The sequence below is a fragment of the Callorhinchus milii genome, unplaced genomic scaffold, assembly GCF_018977255.1.
Source record: "Callorhinchus milii isolate IMCB2004 unplaced genomic scaffold, IMCB_Cmil_1.0 Scaffold2, whole genome shotgun sequence".
Classification (NCBI taxonomy): Eukaryota; Metazoa; Chordata; class Chondrichthyes; order Chimaeriformes; family Callorhinchidae; genus Callorhinchus; species Callorhinchus milii.
The window spans coordinates 69,989,394-70,009,922 of NW_024704743.1; positions in this window are offsets into that span (position 1 = coordinate 69,989,394).

Consider the following 20,529-nt stretch of genomic DNA (forward strand, 5'->3'; position numbering starts at 1 on the left):
CAAGTTTCCTTACTCCACACACCTAATAATAATCCCTCCCAAAAAAAAACAATAATAAATTGGTCATTTTCAATCCATGACTGTTTGTGGGACATTGCTGTGCGCAATTGACGGCCGTGTTCGCCCACAAATATACAGTCAATTCACTTTACAGTCTATTCTGTGAAGCGCTTTGGGACGTCTAGAAGACGTGAAAAGCGCTATATTAAATGCAAGGATTATTATTATTATTAATAGACCAAAATGGGAAGAGTGGAAAATGCCAGTTGGAAAGTAGGGCTGAAGAATATTGAATAGGTTGTGTGTAATGGAAACATGGAAGATTTGAAGACTAGGACAAAGATCTTAAACTCACTCCTCTGGGGAACTGGGAGTCAGTGGAATTTGGAGAATAAATGTGTGGAGATTTGTGTCGGACTGCATTTGAGGTGCCAAATTCTCAATTAGGCAAAGCTTCTAGATTGTGGAGCTAGAGAGACCAACAAGTAGATGATTGAAAAATCTATTTAGGTGACGATAACTTTAGTCATGTCTTTCCCTCAATCTTTTCTTTTCTGCATTGAAAATAAGTTCCATATTGGGAGTCTATTCTTTATCTCTATGTTCTGTAATCATATTGTTAAAAGTGCAATATGTGATATACAACAGTTGTTGCCCCATGTTTGTTTCTCTTCTCAAGATTGTTTAAAATTCTAATTAAGAGATCTCAGACATGTATATGATTTAGAATGAGAAACATAATCCCAAAAGAATAATTTCAGATACACCAAGACTGCAGAACAAGTGGGCACAGGTTCTGGGTTTTACAGGGCAATTTCAAGATAGACACTAGGAAGGGTTTTTTTTACACAAAGGATAATTGATGACTGGAATAGGTTACAACAATTTACATTTATACAGCACCCGTCACGCAGTGCAGTGCCTTAGAGCGTTTAAAGCTTAAGGTTACCAGGAAGTTTGGCAGGATGATGGGCTAGTTTAAGACACAGCTTGGTGCTGTAATTGGAGTACAGTAGAGTGGCTATTCTGAAATCATGAGATCAAATGGGCTGAAGGGCTTTCTTCATTTGAACCTGATCGTTTGATGCAGCCTCATCAGTGATCTCAAAAAACGTAGCCTGACTTAGAATCAAAGAAGAATCAGAATCCTGTTTTAACTTAGTATCAAATTCTCTTAAGATGTGATCTAGTACATCGTGAAGCTTATTGACAACGGCTTCACATGAACTTCAAACCAATACTTTCTCAATTTTTTTTACTGTTAAAAGCTACGGTCTGCAAAAACCTTCCACCAGTCAAAATGCTTTTGATACCTGACACCTCAAAGTATAGAATTTGCTCAGGAAGCAGGAAAAAAGTGCATCAATTCAGAACGAGATATGAGAAAGTCCACTTGAAATCTGATCAGGTTTGTGTAATGTACAGTAGGTATTCTATGAGGGGTAGGACTCCTTGTCTCAAACTTTGCTTGAAGTGCCCTGCTCACTGTCCAAATTAAATAACCCATCTGGATCGAAATTATATGCTCTGCTCACTTAAAAAACCCAAATTATGGCAATATAATTATGACAGATGATAATTATCACATCACATATTGCCCCCCCAATAATCTCCTCTCAAGTCTTCTCTGCAATGAAGAAACTCAGTACCTTGAGTTTCTTCTCATAACTCAGAGCTCCTGTCTGCCTACTTTACCTTTGTCATTCATCCCTGAACCTATTGAAAAGTATCTGCATCCTTTTGAAGGCAAGCTGTCCAAAATTACACACAGTGGGGTTCAAAATTCAAACAGGATTCTGTAATTAGACATTGCATGTGGGAGCTCCTAGTAATAAGAAGTAAGTCACCCCAAAACTTGGATCTGTGAGAAATGATCTCCAATTACAGATTGCATCAGAGAATCACATTTCTTAAGAGCTAAGCTGATTAGAAGCCAAATCAGAAAACATTTCTACAGATAGAAAGCTGTGAGAATATTAAGAGCACTGCTACAGAAAGCTGTGGCTGCAGAATTAATTCAGTTGTATAAAAGGGAGATCGGTAGATCCTTGGGAAGAAAAGATGTGAAGGGATTTTAGAGAGCAAGTTAGGGAAGCAGTTTTAAAAGATCTATGATGTAATAAACTGGTGGAACAGGCTCAGTGTGCCAAATGACCTACTGTTACTTAAACTCCAATTCTCTTATAATATTAATAATTGGGATTTTAAAATTAATATTAATATTAATCTAACTGCATCCTTCCCATTTATCTGCTTCACCTGCTTTTTTTAAAAGAAAAAAGCCACCGCAAAGAGATTGTACATTCATCCTACCTTGACCACTGAGCATTGGGATTTTAAAATCTCTCATTGCAATTTCCTGCAGGCATTCCTACTGTGAAAGCAGCTCTCATTGCCCATTTGTTCTTCCTCTGGCCGTATTTACCAGTTAGTCATCATTACAAAGGTTGACAGATAATGCTTCTGTCATCACCCCTTCTGCTTTTATATCCACTTATTAAGTGACTCAGAAAACTCTTGAATTCATACCCATACTTCCATCCCTTCCACTAATGCAAGCCCCTGTCTAAATTTTAATTTCTACAATATTCCATACTCTGTTAGTTATGTCTAATACCCACTTTCCACTCATTGCAATGTTCGTGCAATGGAACTTATCAATATTTTTCACTAAATTTGTGTTTCTTTCATAATGTTCCTTGCAGTGGTATTGCACATTTATGCCACATCTTCTCATACATATTTTTCCTGCATTAATTGTTTTGGTTACTCAAATTATTATCGTCTTCTCCGCCAAATCTAATTTAAATGACTCCAATGATTCTTTCACGTTTCATGCTAACCATCTGTTTACGAGCAATCCATCCCAGTTCTGTGTGCAGAGTGGGCACCAGGCTCCTTCATTTGTTAATGAATCTCATTTGTTTGTATGATCAGTAGGAGAAATGTGTTCTTTGAAGTTGCAGAAATAATATTTTAGAAAACAACATTGCAAAGCAGTGACTGAAGGGCAGTGTTTGCTTGAATGCAGTGCCATACATTATCTGTTCATGTCAGCTATATGTTTCTTCACGCCTAAAAAAAAGTTTTTTAAAAAAAAACTAGTGTCCAATTATTTTTCTAATTTTCTCCCCAGTGGCATATGCCGCTCTACTCCTGGTCAGGTACCCTCTTTGCTGAGATGCGGTTTCATGGGCACTAGTTGTCCGCCAAAGCCCTGCCCAAGTTATCATTGTTGATGTGTGAGCCTTATCAGTGATTATCGGCAGGCCAGTCAGCTAAAGGTCAGAGTAGAGCCTGACCTCTCCTCACCAGACTGCCAGGGATGGACATTACCAGTAGGGGTCATTAGAAAGACACTGGCTGTTTTTTTAATCTTGCTAACCATGAGAAGGCCTGGGCCAATTTAATCTACCCACACAACAACAAAATTGCATTTGTATAGCGCCTTTCACATCTGGAGTAACGTCCCAAGGCGTTGGACAGTCAGTGTTTCGGACCCGAGCTGGGGGTCGGAATTGGGGAGGGTGGAAGGCAGGGGGGGAAGCAGGGTGATCGCCAGCTGACACACACCACCAGGTGACACCAGTAAACTCAGCACTGACAATAGAAACAATAATTTCAATTTGCAGGTATTTTTCATCTGATTTCACAGAAGCAAGAACATCTGAATTATTCAATACCCAAATGACAATTACACAGTTGGGGGAAGCCAGAGGATTTTTGCTGTATTCCGTAATATTTCATAGAACCTTTAAGCCCAATCCTGATTGAGTAGTGTGCTGTAGGCACACTCCTGTGCTAATCCACCACAGTTGCAAAATGCATGGCAACAGATCTTCAGTCAGAAATAAAATGCCACCAGCTAATATCTCAAACATATGGAACTAGGAGCTTATGCATTCAATTCCAGATAGCTTGCATTAGGTGCGCGAGGTTTGTTTGATACAGTTCAAGATCCTGGTTCTCACCTTCAAAGCCCTCCATAGTCTTGCTCCCTCGTACCTCTGCGACCTCTTAACCCCCTACCATCCTGCCCGCTCGTTCTGCTCAGTGGGCTCCAGCCTGCTTCATGTCCCTTGCCCGCCCCACCATTGGCGGCCAGGCCTTCTGCCACTCTGCTCCCACCCTCTGGAACTCCATCCCGCAATCCCAACGCCTCGGCCCCTGACTTGTCTTCTTCAAGACCCATCTCAAGACCCTCCTCTTCAACCGTGCTTTCGATTTCCCTGCTTCAGCCTCTGCCCTCCACCCTCCCTGATCCCAACCCTCAGCTCGGGTCCGAAACACTGATTGTCCAGCGCCTTGGGACATCCGCCTGACATGAAAGGTGCTATACAAATGTAATTTTGTTGTTGTTAAATCAGCTACATAGAAACCATCACCTCAGAAAGGAGAGGGCAAAGAAACTTTACTTTGCCAGCTCTTGACACACAAGATGTGTTTTCCCACCTCCTCACCAGTCATAGTTGATTCGTGGCATTGACCTGGACTGATACTGTTTTGCTAAATGTAGCAGTGACTGAAGTAATCATAGTGAAAATGGGCAAGTTTTAAATGAGTCAGTGGAAATTTTGCATCTTTGTTCATTCTACAGTTCACTCGCTCAGATGTACAACACATTTAAAAAGCCACAAGAAGCTGTTGTTTTACATTAAATAGAATTAAGGCACACCAGATTCCCAGAACTAAGTTCTCTCTCTATTACATCTTGCAGTCAAATTGTGAAAGAGCCACATTAGTGAACTGATAGTGATTTAAAATCATTTTTTTGAAAACTATTACCCATCATGATGTTAAGTGAAAAAGTACCTGATAAGATCCCATATTACCTTTCAGTTGGTTCCTGTACTTACAATGCAATCTCACCAAGTTTTATTTTGCTGTTGTGCTAAACAAGTAGATTGCCCTTTTACAAAGCTGAAAAAGATTATATGTGTACACAAAGATATAATGTAAACTGGAATGGAGAAATTAATAAATATAAATTTTGGTAAAAAATAATCTTGGTAAATGTCTGCCATTGTGGGTAATATTTTGGAAATGAATGCACCTGAAAATAAATGCAAATAAATGTTGGGTTTAGAATTGGTTTAACTCCAAGGGATCAACAACACATCACATTTCATATGTGTTTGAGGACGAGTACATTTGTATATCCAATCTTAAATTTGCAACTGATACGAAATCCTGAAATATTCTTCCTTTTAAGGAGTGACTATCATTTGCAAGTTACAAAATTGAATATGTATCTTAATTGCATGTACATAAGATATTTATGCTTAAATTATAATTGTGGCATTGCAAAGGTAGATATTAAGCCATTATGTATGAACATAATGGTTAGTAATTCTAAATTAGGATACTGAAACATTCCAAACTTGTGGTTTTTCTCAATTCAGAAATACCAGCAAGAGTCCTTAAATGGTTAATTTATGAGGCAAAGTCTGACCCTAAACTCTGGTATGTTGCAATGAAGCTCTAAGAGAAAGCAATTCATTTCCATTCATTTCTGCCAGTAGTGGAATGTGTGTGTGGTGTGGAATCTATGATTTCTTAGCAAAAAATATTTTACGATCTCTTTACCACCAAGGAACTTCCTGGAATGTAAAAGAGAATGCCACTAAATTTCCTTAGAGAAGTAACAATGTGAAAATTTTTCACTTTTATTATTAAATGAATTTAAAATCAAGTGTTTTGCTTTAATACAATATTCATATAAAAATATAAGAAGGATAAACTGAAATGACATGTTTGTCAAAATAAAATCTGTTTTCCCAAGTGTTGGTTGTGTCTTACTCTGATGGGTATATCGAATATACATGCTACGATTTTGGCACTGATTCACTGTCAAATGTGTATTATGGATCAGAGTTGAATGTGAATTGGACTGAAACCTTGGAGACAACCTGAAGGCAGTGGTTTCAGAAGCAATTTCATTCATCCATGCTGTAGTATAAACACAATGTGCGTCAATCCAAGTCAACTCTGGCGAGAGGGTCAAAGTGCTGAGTTTAGGTGAAGCTGGGGAGCAGCATGTGTGACTGCCCCCGCAGTTACTAACAGGCTGATTCCACAGGAGCAGCACAAGCACACTGCAACCCTCTCCAAGAGTGGAGTGAGTGGGGGGCGGGGGAGATACAAAACTGCATGGTGTATGTCTTCATGTAAACTGCGTTCAATTCCCGGGGAGAGTGAAACCTTAGGCAAAGTTTCCACAATGGCTTCTTCTCTAGCCCCTGCACCATCTTGTGTGGGGTTCCTCAGGCCTCTGTCCTTGGTCCCCTCCTCTTCAATATCTACATGCTCCCTCTTGGTGACATCATCCACAGACATGGGGTCAACTTCCACATATATGTGGATGACACCCAGCTCTTATCTCTCGGCCTCCACCCTTGATTCCAGGACCACTGCTGTCCTGACAGACTGTCTGTCAGACATCAAGTCCTGGATGAGAGATAACTTTCTACAACTGAATGTCAACAAGACTGAGGCTCTCCTGATCAACTTCATTCAGTACATCCACACCTCAGGTGCTGACAGCATCACCATCCAAGGTTGCACACTCCATGTTACTAAGCCAGTCCAGAACCTTGGGGTCTTACTTAACCCTCAACTGTCCTTTCTGCCCCACATCTGTGCCAGGATCTGCTCTGCCTTCCTCCAACCTGCCCGCTTCCTTTGCTCAGGGGCTCCGGCCTGATTCACATCCCCTGCCGCTACACAAATGTAATTTTGTTGTTTCCTTCCACACCTCTGTTTACCTAATAGTATATAGGAACTCGGCTGTAAGTCGATTGGTGAATCGTTTTCTGGGGGTAAGAAAACAAGACCTTCAAGACCCATCTCAAGACCCTCCTCTTCAACCATGCTTTCAATCACCATGCTTCCCCCTTGCCCTCCACCTTCCCCAATCCCAACCCCAGCTCGAATCCAAAACTCTGACTGTCCAGCATCTTGGGACATACTCCCGATGTGAAAGGCGCTATACAAAAGTAATTTTGGCATTGGTGTAATAATCCCTTCAAAAAGAAAGCATCTTATCACGTCTTCAAGATCTCTCAAAGCACTTCACAGAATATACTGTAAAGTGAATTGTATATTTTGTGGGCGAAACGCGGCAGCCAATTGCGCACAACAGTGTCCCACAAACAGTCGTGGATTGAGTGACCAATTTATTTTTTTGAAGGAATTATTACCCCCGGAAAAGTGATATGCCAATCGACTAACAACCAGGTTCCTACTTACTGCTAGACAAACTGAGGAGTGTGGAGTAAGGAAATTTGTCCAAGATTTCACCCTGCCGGGAATCGAACCCAGGTCTCTCAATTGTGAGGCGAGTGCTCTAACCACTGAGCTGCAGGACTCTACAATATAGGGAGAAATTCCATCTGGGTCTAAATTTACTCTATTTATTTAGCACTTTTAAGTGTCAATAATTTGACAAATTCTTCACTTTGAAGTTGACGTTCTGCAATTATTATATGAAGTTACAGAAAAATGGCTTCAAATGAAAACTGAATTTTAAGAGTTTATCAAAACTGGATGTTCTGAATTGCTATGTAAAAGGAGTAAATTCAGATCCAGGTGGATTCTCTCCCCAATAATTGTGTGTTTTAGTGTCACTTTTGGGGAAGCATATTTGTCTAAACAAAGTTATATAAAATTATACAGACAGCATTATGCAAACAGCTGAGGGTAAAATGTTTTCATACATTTTTAATTGATCAAAGACCTTGTGGATTATCGTGAGGTTTAATAATCAAAAAGGAGTGAATTGCTTTCTTGTTCACTAAATATCTTGGCAGGTCAGATTAAACGTCAGTATAAGATATAGTGCACCATTGTCCATTGTATAATAAAATCCACTGATGCAAAGAGTAGTCACTGTAAGATCAATTAGTTCAGCTAAATATGAGCTGGGGATCAGCTGTTCATTTCTGCCAAGGGCCTGGTGAACATCATGAATTTATCAGTTATAATAGGGTTATAATGAATTTATCAGTATAATATTAGGCTTTCAAAGAAAGTCCATGTAAATTTTGAAATCTTTGTAAGAAAGAGATACGAGAGGAAGCGACAAGAAAGCAAATTATAGTTTGGAACTATTTGTGAATTAATTTGTACAGTACAATTGTGTCCTTAGACTTTAATGCTCATAATGGGTGATTTCAACCTCCACCTAAATTCCCCTTGCACCACCTACTCGGATTTCACTGCCCTCCTCCCTAAACCTTACCCTCCATATCAACTCGCACAACCGTGGCCACTCACAACCGTGGCCACTCCCTCAACCTCATCATAACACATGACCTTGACATTTACAACCTGTCTATCATGGATAAGGCCATCTTGGACAACTTCCTCATCTCCCTCTCCTCCCACATCCCCTTCCGCTCTTCCAAGCCCTCCACCATTTTTTCCACCCCTGGAAAAAGCTTCCTCCTGAGTCCCTCACAAATGCCCTCTCTTCCTCGGACCTCCTCTCCCTCTGGCCCTCCACTCACAGCAACCCTGATGCAACTGTCATGCTGATGAATGACCCACTCTCCACAACCTTTAATTCCCTGGCTCCCCTGAAATCCAGGGCTGTTTCCAAATCCACCCACACCCCGTGGTACAACAGTCATCTCGGCTCACTCAAAACACAAACCTGGATGCTCGATTGCAGATGGCAGAAATCCATCTGCCATCACGATCCCCCGCCAGCTGTAGCTCGAGCACCTCCTCACCTACCGACTCTTCCTTTCACAGCCCAAACTGACTTTTACTCCAAAGTCATCCTGGAGGCAAACAACAAAAAGACGCTGTTTTCCACCATTCATCACCTCCTTTGTGCATCTGCTCAAGCCCCATCTATCCTCACATCAAAGGCCAAGTATGAAGAGGTCCTAGACTTCTTTGCCTCAAAGATTGAAAACATGCGCTTGGCTGCATCGTCCTGCCCCACCATGTCCCATTCCACCCCACCCAGACCATCCACACCGTCTTCTCCTTCCACCACGGCTCCTACCACTCCCTCATACTTACACTCCTTTGCCTCCATTTCTCCCTCCTCCCTCTCAAACACAATCACCCGCATGAAGTTCACCACCTGCTGACTCGACCCCTCTCCACTCAGCTGCTGGTCACTCAACTTCCCCTCCTCTCCCCCTTGCTGGCTGACACGGTCAACCAGTCTCTCTCCTCAGACTCAGTTCCACTCCCCCTGAAAACCGCTGTCATCACATCCCTCCTCAAAAAACCCACCATCGATCCCTCTAATCTCTCACACTACCATCTCCAACCTACCCTTCCTTGCCAAAGTCCTGGAACGCATTATTGCAGGCCAACTTCGGTCACATCTCTCCCTCCACTCCCTCCTCGAGCCCCTGCAGTCTGGTTTTTGCCCTGCCCAGAGCACAGACACAGTGCATGTCAAAGTCACAACTGACATTCTCTCTATCTGTGACCAGGGCTCCCTCTGCCTCCTCGACCTCCTGGACCTCTCTGCCGCTCGCATGGTTCGAGTCCTACTTAACCAACCGTCTCCATTTCACCTCGGCAAGTGGGTTCTCTTCCTGCCCCCGCCCAGTGATCTGCAGGGCTCCATCCTTGGGCCTCTTCTTTTCCTTATGTATATGCTCTCTCTGCGCAACGTCATCCACAGACACGGGGTAAAATTCCACATTTGTGGAGTCCTGTAGCTCAGTGGTTAGAGCACTCGCTTTGCAAGCGAGAGACCTGAGTTCAATTCCAGGCAGGGCGAAACCTTGGGCAAGTTTCTTTACTCCACACATCTAATAATAATCCCTCCAAAACCAAAAACAATAATAAAAATTGGTCATTTTCAATCTACGACTGTTTGTGGGACATTGCTGTGCGCCATTGGCTGCCGCGTTCGCCCACAAATATACAGTCAATTCACTTTACAGTGTGTTCTGTGAAGCGCTTTGGGACGTCCTCCCAACGTGAAAAGCGCTATATCAAATGCAAGGATTATTATTATTATTATTATATATACGGATGACACACAAATCTTCTTTATCGCCTCCAGTACCAACTCCAGGTCCGCCGATGTTCTATCAACTTGTCTGGCAGACATCAAGGCCTGGATGAGTATAAACTTCCTGCAGCTGAATGTGGACAAGACGGAAGCCATACTCCTTGGCTTCCGTCAACGTCTTCACTCTTGCGGATCTAAACTCCTCAACCTCCCTGGGCTCTCCCTCAGACTCACCAAACCAGTGGCGACCTAGGCGTCCAGTTCAACCCCCAACTGTCCTTCCTCCCCCACATCTGTTCCCTGGCAAAGAACGCCTTCTTCCACCTCCGCCACATTACCTGGCTCCGACTATACCCCAAATGCAGCCGAAACCCTCGTGCATGCGTTTGTCACCTCCTGCTTGGATTACTCCAACACACTCCTTGACAATCTCCCCAGCTCCACTATTCAAAAGATTCAGTTCATTCAGAGCTCTGCTGCCCACACACTGACCCAGACCAAACTCCGCACCCACATCTCATCAGTTCTGACCCAGGCTCCACTGGCTCCTCAGCGCCGAACAGATTGACTTCAAGATCCTCACACTTGTGTTTAAATCCCTTTAGTCTCTTTCACCTACCTCTCCGACCTACTCACTTCCCAATCTACCACCCAGTGCCCCCGCTCGACTGGCACCAGCCTCCTGCACATCCCTCGCACCCTCTGCCCCACCATCGGAGTTCACCCTTTCAGCCACTACCCCCTGAAACTCTGGAACTCTCTCCCTCAATCCCTCCGCCTTGCCCCTCCTCTCCCCTTTCTCAAGTCCCTATTGAAAACCCTCTTCGACCATGCTTACAGCCACCTCCCACTGCCCCGGCTCGGAGCCAGGCTCCACAACTGTTAAACGCTTTGAGATGCTACCCTGCATGGAGGGCGCTATATAGGTGCAAGTTGTTGTTGTTGTTTTTGTTTAACCATTAGTCAATTGTAGAAGAACTGTCTGTAAATTAAACAAATATTAATTTTAACAATCTACTGATCTGTGCCATAATACAATAATAATTAATAATCCTTGCATTTGATATAGCATCTTTCGTGTCAGGAGGACTTCTCAAAGCGCTTCACAGGATTTTCTAATTTGCAGACTAATGATATTTATCTTCAAAAGGAGTCTTCATGTCAAGTAGTGAGAACATCAACTTCCAGTAAGCCACAGTTTATTTGTACATCGGTCGCAACCTTTCTGTGTAGTCAGAGTGCATTGCCATGAGCTAGCAGGACATGTGTTGAGTGCCAATTGTTATCCCTACAGCTATCAGTTACTTTGAAGCAGTAGAAATCTAAGCAGAAGCAAACTAATGGAAATGAGCATAAGACTCTTTATGGGAGAAATTCCACCTGGGACTAGATTTAGTCTATTTATGTAACATTTCAGAGGGTTCAGAATTTGGCAAATACGGCCTTAGTTTTGAAGCTAATTTTCTGTACATTTCTTTTAAGAAATACAGTAAAAAGCACCTTCAAAGTTAAGGCTGAATTCAACGTTTTGCCAAACGAACAAACTTGTAAAGTCACTGGGCTTTCCAAGCACCAACAGCAGACATCTTGGGAGCTGTAAAAATTATCCTGCTGCATTAAGGATGTAATTGTGCCAGACATGTATGTCAACAGCAACCAAGCTAATGCTGCACAGATAGATCCCAGAGACTTCTCTGCTTAGTTGCTTCCAAAAAGTTCTGCAATTTACAGCCACAGAACTTCTACTTGACATTCCTGTTTATTTTATGCTGTGCTGCATATTCTTGGTTTGCTTTTGCATAACTGACTATTTTAAACAAAACTAAAAAAAATTTTCAACAAAATATATATTTATTTGTAAATAGAATATATATTTACACTCATCTCAAAGAAACAATTCCCGCAACAGAAAGAAAAACGCAACTCATTATTATCTCTCTAAAGGACGCAATTGACGCGGCTTCTTGCAGCGAGAGATTGCCTCTGCGCACTTTAGTTTGGTAGAGGTATCAAGGCACCCCCACCTCGGTGTTCTGCCGCACTTTGCAGGGCGCAGTTACAAGGTGGATCAAGGTGGCTCTGCTGCCCGCATACTGACCCAGACCAAACTCCGTACCCACATCTTGCCAGTTCTGGCCAGGCTCCACTGGCTCCCCATCACTGAATGGATCGACTTCAAGATCCTCACACTCGTGTTTAAATCCATTCACTACCTGGCACCTCCCTATCTCTTCGATCTCCTCACACCCCACTCCACCAACCAGCACCTCCACTCGACTGGCACCGACCTCATGCTCATCCCTGGAACTCCCTGGTCCACCATCAGAAGTCATGGTTTCTGCAACAATCTCCCTCAATCCTTCCGCCTTGCCACCTCTCTCCCCTCTTTCAAGTGCCGCCTGAAAACTTTCCTCTTCAACCGTGCTTATGGTCACCTCCCTCCTCCCCCCACCCAGCTCGGAGTCAGGCTCCACCACTGTTGAGTGCTCTGAGACCCTACCCTGCGTGGAGGGTGCTAAATAAATTCAAGTCATTGTTGTTGTACCCCTCCCCACCCTGCACAACCAAAAGAATGGGATACTGCAAAGCACATGCTTTAAAGTGAACATCTATTGTACCTGCAGCAATAGAAGGACAATTTATCCCTTTACTCTGATGTTGATGTCAGAGGTGTGAAGAAGATTTATAACATATGGTGATAAGCATCGCTGGAGGCATCAGCGCATCTTTGTTTAAATTAGGTTTGAAAACAGAATTTGGTCATGGTCAGCGTTTTTGTTTTCAGATTTTTTCTTGGCTTCGAAAAGATCGAAAAGTCCAACTAAAGTTTAGAAAGTAAACAGACTTTGCTGGTGTTTGGGATCATGATAGTTTTTATCTTTAGCAAATCTAGTGGCAAATCACTACATTTCAGTTCCAAAATAGAACTCACAATTAGTACGACGATTTCCAGTTTGCTCCTTTTTGAGCTCCAGAGGTTTGCTGAAACAGATTAAGAAAGGATGTAGGAAGTTTCATAATAATAATAATAATCCTTGCATTTGATATAGCGCTTTTCACGTCTTCTAGACGTCTCAAAGCGCTTCACAGAATATACTGTAAAGTAAATTGACTGTATATTTGTGGGAGAAACACGGCAGCCAATTGTGCACAGCAGTGTCCCACAAACAGTCATGGATTGAAATTGCCAATTTATTATTGTTTTTTTTCTTGAGGGATTATTATCACATGTGTGGAGAAAGGAAACTTGCCCAAGGTTTCACCCTGCCGGGAATCGAACCCAGCTCTCTCGCTTGGAAAAGTGAGTGCTCTAATCGTTGAGCTACAGGACTCCACAGGACTTTTTCTGGATCTTTGAGATGAATAAAGATGCAAAGCACAATCCAAAATCCTCCTTCTAGCATGCAGAAAGAACGTTGGAACTCTAATGGTTAAAAGTGGCAGACAATTTTAAAAATGCAGCTAAAATATTCAATAATTTCTAGAAGTATTCATTGGAAAGGATAATATTAACTTACCTTACAGTTTCTGCAGTACATCCTAAAGGATTTTGAAGTTTGTGTGGTAGAGTTCTTAACAGTTAAGAGGATTTACATGACAGTGCTCTGGGCCTGATGATATACAGTACATTGAGATGGTGAAGAAAGAATGGCGAAAATGTGTGGTGCACTGGGTAATATCATGGAAGAGGGTCTAAACACCAGGTTCAGAAAGGCTGGAAGCAGAGAAACATGTTATCTGTGTTTAAAAACAGCAACATAGTTAAGCCAAGCAATTACAGGTCCATTTGTATAGATGAATAACATAAAATAATGGAATCCATTCTATGATAAGCTGGAAGACTCTGTATAACAATAAACTGACACTAAACAATTAGCATGAGCAAGTAAGCAGGGTCTCCTTGGAACTGAACTGGCTCCAAGGTAACATGTTTCGCATAGGAAAGTCAGAATCGAGCCAGCCCTCTGTGGCAGTCTCGGTCATCCAATTCTTGAGCCAGATGGCTCTGCAGTATTCCAGGGCACTGCTGATAACTGGAAGGGGAGACCAGTCACTGGGGGCAGGGAGTCATCCCACTGAGTTCCTGTTAACCCTGCAAGCCAAAGCCCTAACTGGTAGGGTGGTCCTAGCTGGACAATAATAATAATAATTCTTGTGTTTGATATAACTGCTTATCATGCCTTCCAGATGTCTCAAAACGCTTCACAAAATATACTGTAAATTGACTGTATATTTTGTGGGCGAAATTCGGCAGTCAGTTCTGTACAGCAGTGTCCCACAAACAGTCATGGATTGAGTGACCAAATTATTTTTAAAATTTATTTTGAAGGAATTATAACTCCAGGAAAAGTGATCCTCGAATCGACTAACAACCAGGTTCCTACCTCCAGCTAGGTAAACTGAGGCATGTGGAGTAAGCAAACTGCCCAACATTTTACCCTGCTGGGATTCGAACTCAGGTCCTCTTGCTTGTGAGGTGAGTGCTCTAACTAAGCTACAGATCTCTATATATTAGTATGAAGCTCTGTCATATTAGAAGAATACATGCATTAAAATGAACAGTGTGTAATGACTGCTGAATACTGATAAAATAAAGAGCTTTAAAACTCAACTTGGGTTTGTGCAGCAACTGTGAGGTAGCTTTTGTTCTTTTTTCCACTGAATATGTGATAGAAAATTCTGATGCCGTTACTGTTCACAGAAGAGTGCACTTTGCTTTCATTGACAGCTCTGAGATAATATGAATAATCCAGCTTGTTACAGGAGCTGCCAAAGCCACTAAAACACAGTGATGATAAAGGATCAGCCTCATAATACACTTTATATTCTAGTCATGATCAATAATTGAGCGTAATGAAAAAATAAGAACTATTGCTTTTTGTTGTAATTGTATACTGCAGTGAGGATATTCTTGTAATCTGCTACATTTAGGCACGAGTTGAACTGAATCCATTTGGAAACCCTCCAAATTAGAAAAGGTGTCACAGTGAAACACAACTAGTAATGAAAAACATAAACAATATTGCTCTCTGTGGGATTCAACACTTTAGCACGATAATTGCTATTGCATTTATTTCAAACAAGTAGCTCTTATTGGAGGACATGAATGCACAGATAGTGGTGAGTTACTACCAGGGTGTAATCTAATCAATGGCGAATCAGATAACATTATACGCCCTGAGAACAAAGTTCAAGCTCCTGAAACCCAAGATTGGATTGTGTGATGGTGAATCACTGCGGGGTTATTTTTGTAACTTCGGGCTATGTTAGTTTTACAATATACACTGTTAAATTTAATAGGATGTTTCTAATCAGTTCCCAGAACAGTTGGATGCCAGCACCACCTACCAGTTTGTTCCTGCTATCGGATTCATTTGCAGGACTTGGAACATCAGATTGGTCACTGGAGCAGGGGTGGGGGCTGGTATTGTTCCCACTTGATTTCTGTTAAACAAGCAGCAGAAAGCTTGCCAGTGTTAGCAGTGGTAAGCCTTGTGTTTTTAGTTGGTTAAATTCCAGTGTACGTACCTGTGCCAAACTCTGCAGAAATAGGTAAGCAGGATGTGTAGCTCCAGGGGAGAGTTTGCACTCTATACCAGACAAATTGAAATGGTACTTATGTGGAAGTTTTAGCCGTTTGTGTAAAATATTCTTACGCCCGGTGATGGGTTTCCATATGTGGCAGACTCCTGGTTGACTAAAATAAATTGTTCCTACTAAGGTATGTGATGAAATTCATTCTGAAAGATTAACAACTCTGACATAATTATTACCCATTTGGTAAGAAATAATTGAATATATGGGCCACTAAAATGCCTATATATTCACATACCCTTTGGGAACTCAGTGCACATTTGCAGCTTTTTAATTTCAGTTTAAAACCTAAATTGCGTTGCAGTGTAAAACCACTGAATTTAATAATAATTTGTTAACTTTTTCCCCACATTCTGCTGGAAGATAGTTCTCTCTGTGCTTCTAATATCTTTGTTTTTATTATACACATTTACTATAGCAAGCACTTCCTTTAATGTCACTTGAGAAATTCAATGGCAACTGCCTTCTCCCCTTTGCGGCAAGCAGAGCAGAATTGTACTTGGGATTTGATAAAACCTCTGCTCCATTTACCACAATCATCAACATCACATATTTAGAGCAATGAGATTACAATGTGCCAAATAGAAGCTCCAAGGTCATGTTTGTTTGTTCAGGTGGATGTTAATAATAATCATAATAATAATAATCCTTGCATTTGATATAGCGCTTTTCACGTCTTCTAGACATCTCAAAGCGCTTAACAGAATATGCTGTAAAGTGAATTGACCGTATATTTGTGGGTGAAACGCAGCAGCCAATTGTGCACAGCAGTATCCCACAAACAGTAGTGGATTGAAATGACCAATTTATTATTGTTTTTGTTTTTTTTGGAGGGATTATTACTAGGCGTGTGGAGTAAGGAAACTTGCCCAAGGTTTTGCCCTGCCTGTAATTGAACTAAGGTGTCTCACTTGTGCTCTAACCACTTAGCCACAGGACTCCACGTTAAAAGTCCCATGGTACTATTTGAAAAGAGAAGGGAGTTTCTCCCAGTGTCATGGCCAACAATCCTCCAAATAAATTGATTATTCACTTCACGGTTGCTTGTGGGATGTTGCTGAGCACAGATTGGCTGCTGCTTGGAACGTCCTCCCAACGTGAAAGGCTCTATATCAATGGCATTTTGTTGTTGTTGTACTACACTTGACAGCAATTACCTGTGAAGTGCTTTGACATGTTTCAAATGGGTTATATCAAATGTAAGGATCATTAAACTGACACTCCAGTGAAGTACTGAAGATGGTCTGCAGTGGTGATGTGCCATTTTTCTTTGCATGAGACTCCAAATCAAGGTCCTTTTTGCCTATTCAGGTAGATGTTGAAGATCTGTTACATTATTTGAAAAGTTTGTCCTGGCTAACAATCCTGGCTAATCAAGTGGTCCTTCACTTCATGACTGTTTGTGGGACCTTTTGGATGCAAATGGTTGTCCCATTTGCCTTTAAAAAAAGTACCTCTTTTACAGCATTTTCAGTCATCTTTCCTCCCTACCATCTCAGCTCCCACCCTCAGCTCGGGTGCCCATTTAGCAATATCAAGTGCTTTGAGATGTACTCCTGAAATGAAAGGTGCAATATAAATGTAAGCTGTTCTGTATTGTACAGCACAATTTGACCACAAGTCCCTATGAAGTGCTTTGAGACAATCTGATATAATAAGGCATTAGAAAAACATAAAGTTATATGCCAAGATGTCCTTCGATAAGAACTTGCTAGACAAAACAAGACCAAGGTCCATCTAGTTCACCTTCCACCATCCTGGCAGTTGCTTGACATGTTGTATCCCAAACTATATATTGTATCCTGAGATATTATTTTCTAGCAGACATCTATCTGTTTTTTTCTTGAAATAAACAAATTTTTTACTAGTTGTTCACTGAAGTAGTGTTTCCGCAGATTTGTTCTGAATTTACCCCCCTTCAATCACAGGCCGTGTCCTCTGGCTCTACTGTTCAGTGCAATGTGAAACAACATATCATGGTCTACATTATCTATTCCCTTCAGAATCTTAAAGACCATAATCATATTGCCCTTCAACCTTCTCTTCTCCAGTGTGAAATGCCCAGTTTATTTAATTGCTTCTTGTAGTACAGTCCCTCCATTCCCTCAACTATTTTGGTTGTCCTCCTCTGTGTATCCTCTCAGTCGTTGCAATATCCTTTTGCACTGCAAGCAGTATTCGAAGTCCAGTCACAACAGTGATTCATAAAGTGGTAGTATTACCCCACTATTTCAGCTCAATATTGCCTTTTTAATACAGCCCAGCATCTGGTTTGCCTTACTCACTGCTACCAAGCACTGTTGGGATAACTTAAATTTATTATCAATCAGGATCCCCATGATTACAGATTATTTTCTTACCATTTAACTAATAGTGGATGTTTTGTCCCTATGTTAAGCACTTTGCATTTCATTACATTAAATTTAATCTGCCATCGATCTGCCCAATTCCCAAGAATGTTCACGTCCTCCTGTAACCTGTGCTGTTCATCTTTGTAGTCTACCACCTTCATTAGCTCTGTGTCATCTAAAAATTTAGCCACTGTGCTTGCGACTCCTAGCTTCAGGTTATTTATGAAGTATTAAATAAAAGAGGTCCGAAAAAATATCCCGGTGGAACATTCTCCCAGCCTGATGACATTCGCTGTGCCACCACCTTCTGGATTCTATCAGTCAGCCAATTACATATCCATTAAAGGATACTTCCCGATTCCCACTTTATTTTCAGTACCAGCCTTTCATGAGGTACTGTTTCACTTACTGAAATGCAGATATACAAAATCCACTACCTTACCCTCATCAAGCTCCTTTGTCACACAGTCAAAGAAAACCAGTAAATTAGTTTAGCAGGATCTCTCCTTCATAAACCCATATTAGCTATCCTTCATCATTTTATTACTGTCCAGATGCTCCATGATCTTATTTTTAACAAGAGTCTGCATAACTTTACTCACCAATGGATGTCAGACTCACTGGTCTGTAGTTTTCTGAGTCACTTTTGCTACCTTGTTTTTAAAAAATAGGAGTAACATCTGCCTTTCTTCAGTGCCCAGGCACCTCTCCAGTATTCAGTGATTTCTGAAAGATTTTTGCCAGAGCTCCTGCAATTTCCTTTCTTAGCTTCTTAAGGATCATCGGGTGCAATTTATCTGGCCCCTGGGATGTATTTATCTTAACTTTCACCAACCATGTTGGTAGTGATATGTATATTGTCACAACTTTCCACTGAGTTCCCTTTCCAGATCCAATAAATTTCCCATCTCCTCTTTATTAAAACCTGAGGCAAAATTTTTTTTTGCACTTCTGCAGCTTGTCATATCGTCACCCGATCCCACCTTCAATGGCCCTATTACATAAATCATTTTTCTTTTTCTCTGAATGTAACTGAAAATCTTATTGTTAGCCTTCATATCTCTTGCCATGTTCAGTTCAATTTTTTTCTTTGCCATTCTTGTTCCAGGCAACATCCTAGTGAATCTTCTCTGAATTGCCTCTAGTGCCATGATATCATTTCTGTAATGAGGAGCCCAAAACTGCACACAGTGTTCCAGCTGTGGCCTGACTGTTGTTTTGTACAAATTCAACATGACCTCCTTATCCTAATACTCTGTTCCCCTAGCTATATACCCCAAGGATCCATTGGCTTTTTAATGGCTATATCCACCTGAGCACTCCCTTCAGTGACTCCTGGATCCTCTGTTCTTCTACTCTCTTTAGATTTGCCCTCTTTAAGTTATAGATTCTTCTTATGTTTTCCTCCCCAAATCAACTAATGCCCATTCAGCTGTCCTATCAATATCTACCTGTATTTAATTTAGATTCTTCTTGATATTTACTGAACCCTCTACCTTTGTATTATCTGCAAACATTAAAATTTCTCCCTCTATTCCTAGGTGCAAATCATTCATGTAAAGGGTGAAAAGTAGTACTGCCCTGTTCATCACCACATCTTTCCAATTTCAGTACTTGCCCTTAATCACTATTCTTTGTGTTCCTCTCTATCCATTCAGCTTTGATCCCATATGCCCTGACCTTAGCCAGACATCTTTTGTGTGGTACCTTGTCAAAAGCCTTCTAAATATCCATTACCGCCATAAAAATTCCATTAGGTTTGTCAAACAGTATCTTCCCTTCTGAAACCCATGAAGTTACTCTTCACTTTAGCTGAGAAAAGTATTGATAATCACTTAATTACTTTAGAGTGGTTTATTTTCAGAGTGCCGTGTGAATGCTATATCGTTAAATCAACAACAAAATTACATTTATGGAGGGCTTTTCACATCAGGAGATCATCCCAAGGTGCTGGACAGTCAGGGGTCAGGACCCGAGCATGGAGGAGGGGTAGGGGTGAGGGAAGGCAGAGAGGTGGGAGGGCGACTGAAGGAACGATTGAAGAGGAGGGTCTTGAGACCGGCCTTGAAGGAAGCAAGGGAGGAAGCGAGATGAAGGGACCGTGTGATGGAGTTCCAGAGTGTGGGGGCAGAGAGGCTGAAAGCCCGGCCACTGATGGAAGGGTGGGTCGATTGGAAGACATGGAGCAGACCGGAGCCCACCGAACAGAGGGAGTGGGCAGGTTGGTAGGGAGTCAGCAGGTCAGAGAGGTAGGAGTGAGGACGAGGATCTTGAATTCGATCCTCTGAGGGATGGAGAGCCAGTGGAGTCAGGCGAGGGTGGGAGTGATGGGGTCACGGAGCCTGGTGCGCGAGAGTACACGAGCTGCAGAGTTTTGGATGATCTGCAGCTTGTGAAGAGAAGAGTTGGGAAGGCTGATGAGGAGGGAGTTTCTGTAATCGAGCCTTGAGGTGACAAATGCGTGGGTGAGGGTTTCGGCAGCCTGAGGGGTGAGGCAGTGGCAGAGTCTGGCAATGTTGCGGAGGTGGTGGTAGGCAGTGCCGGTCATGGCGCAGATGTGAGGGAGAAAGGACAGTTCAGGGTCAAACAAGGCACCCA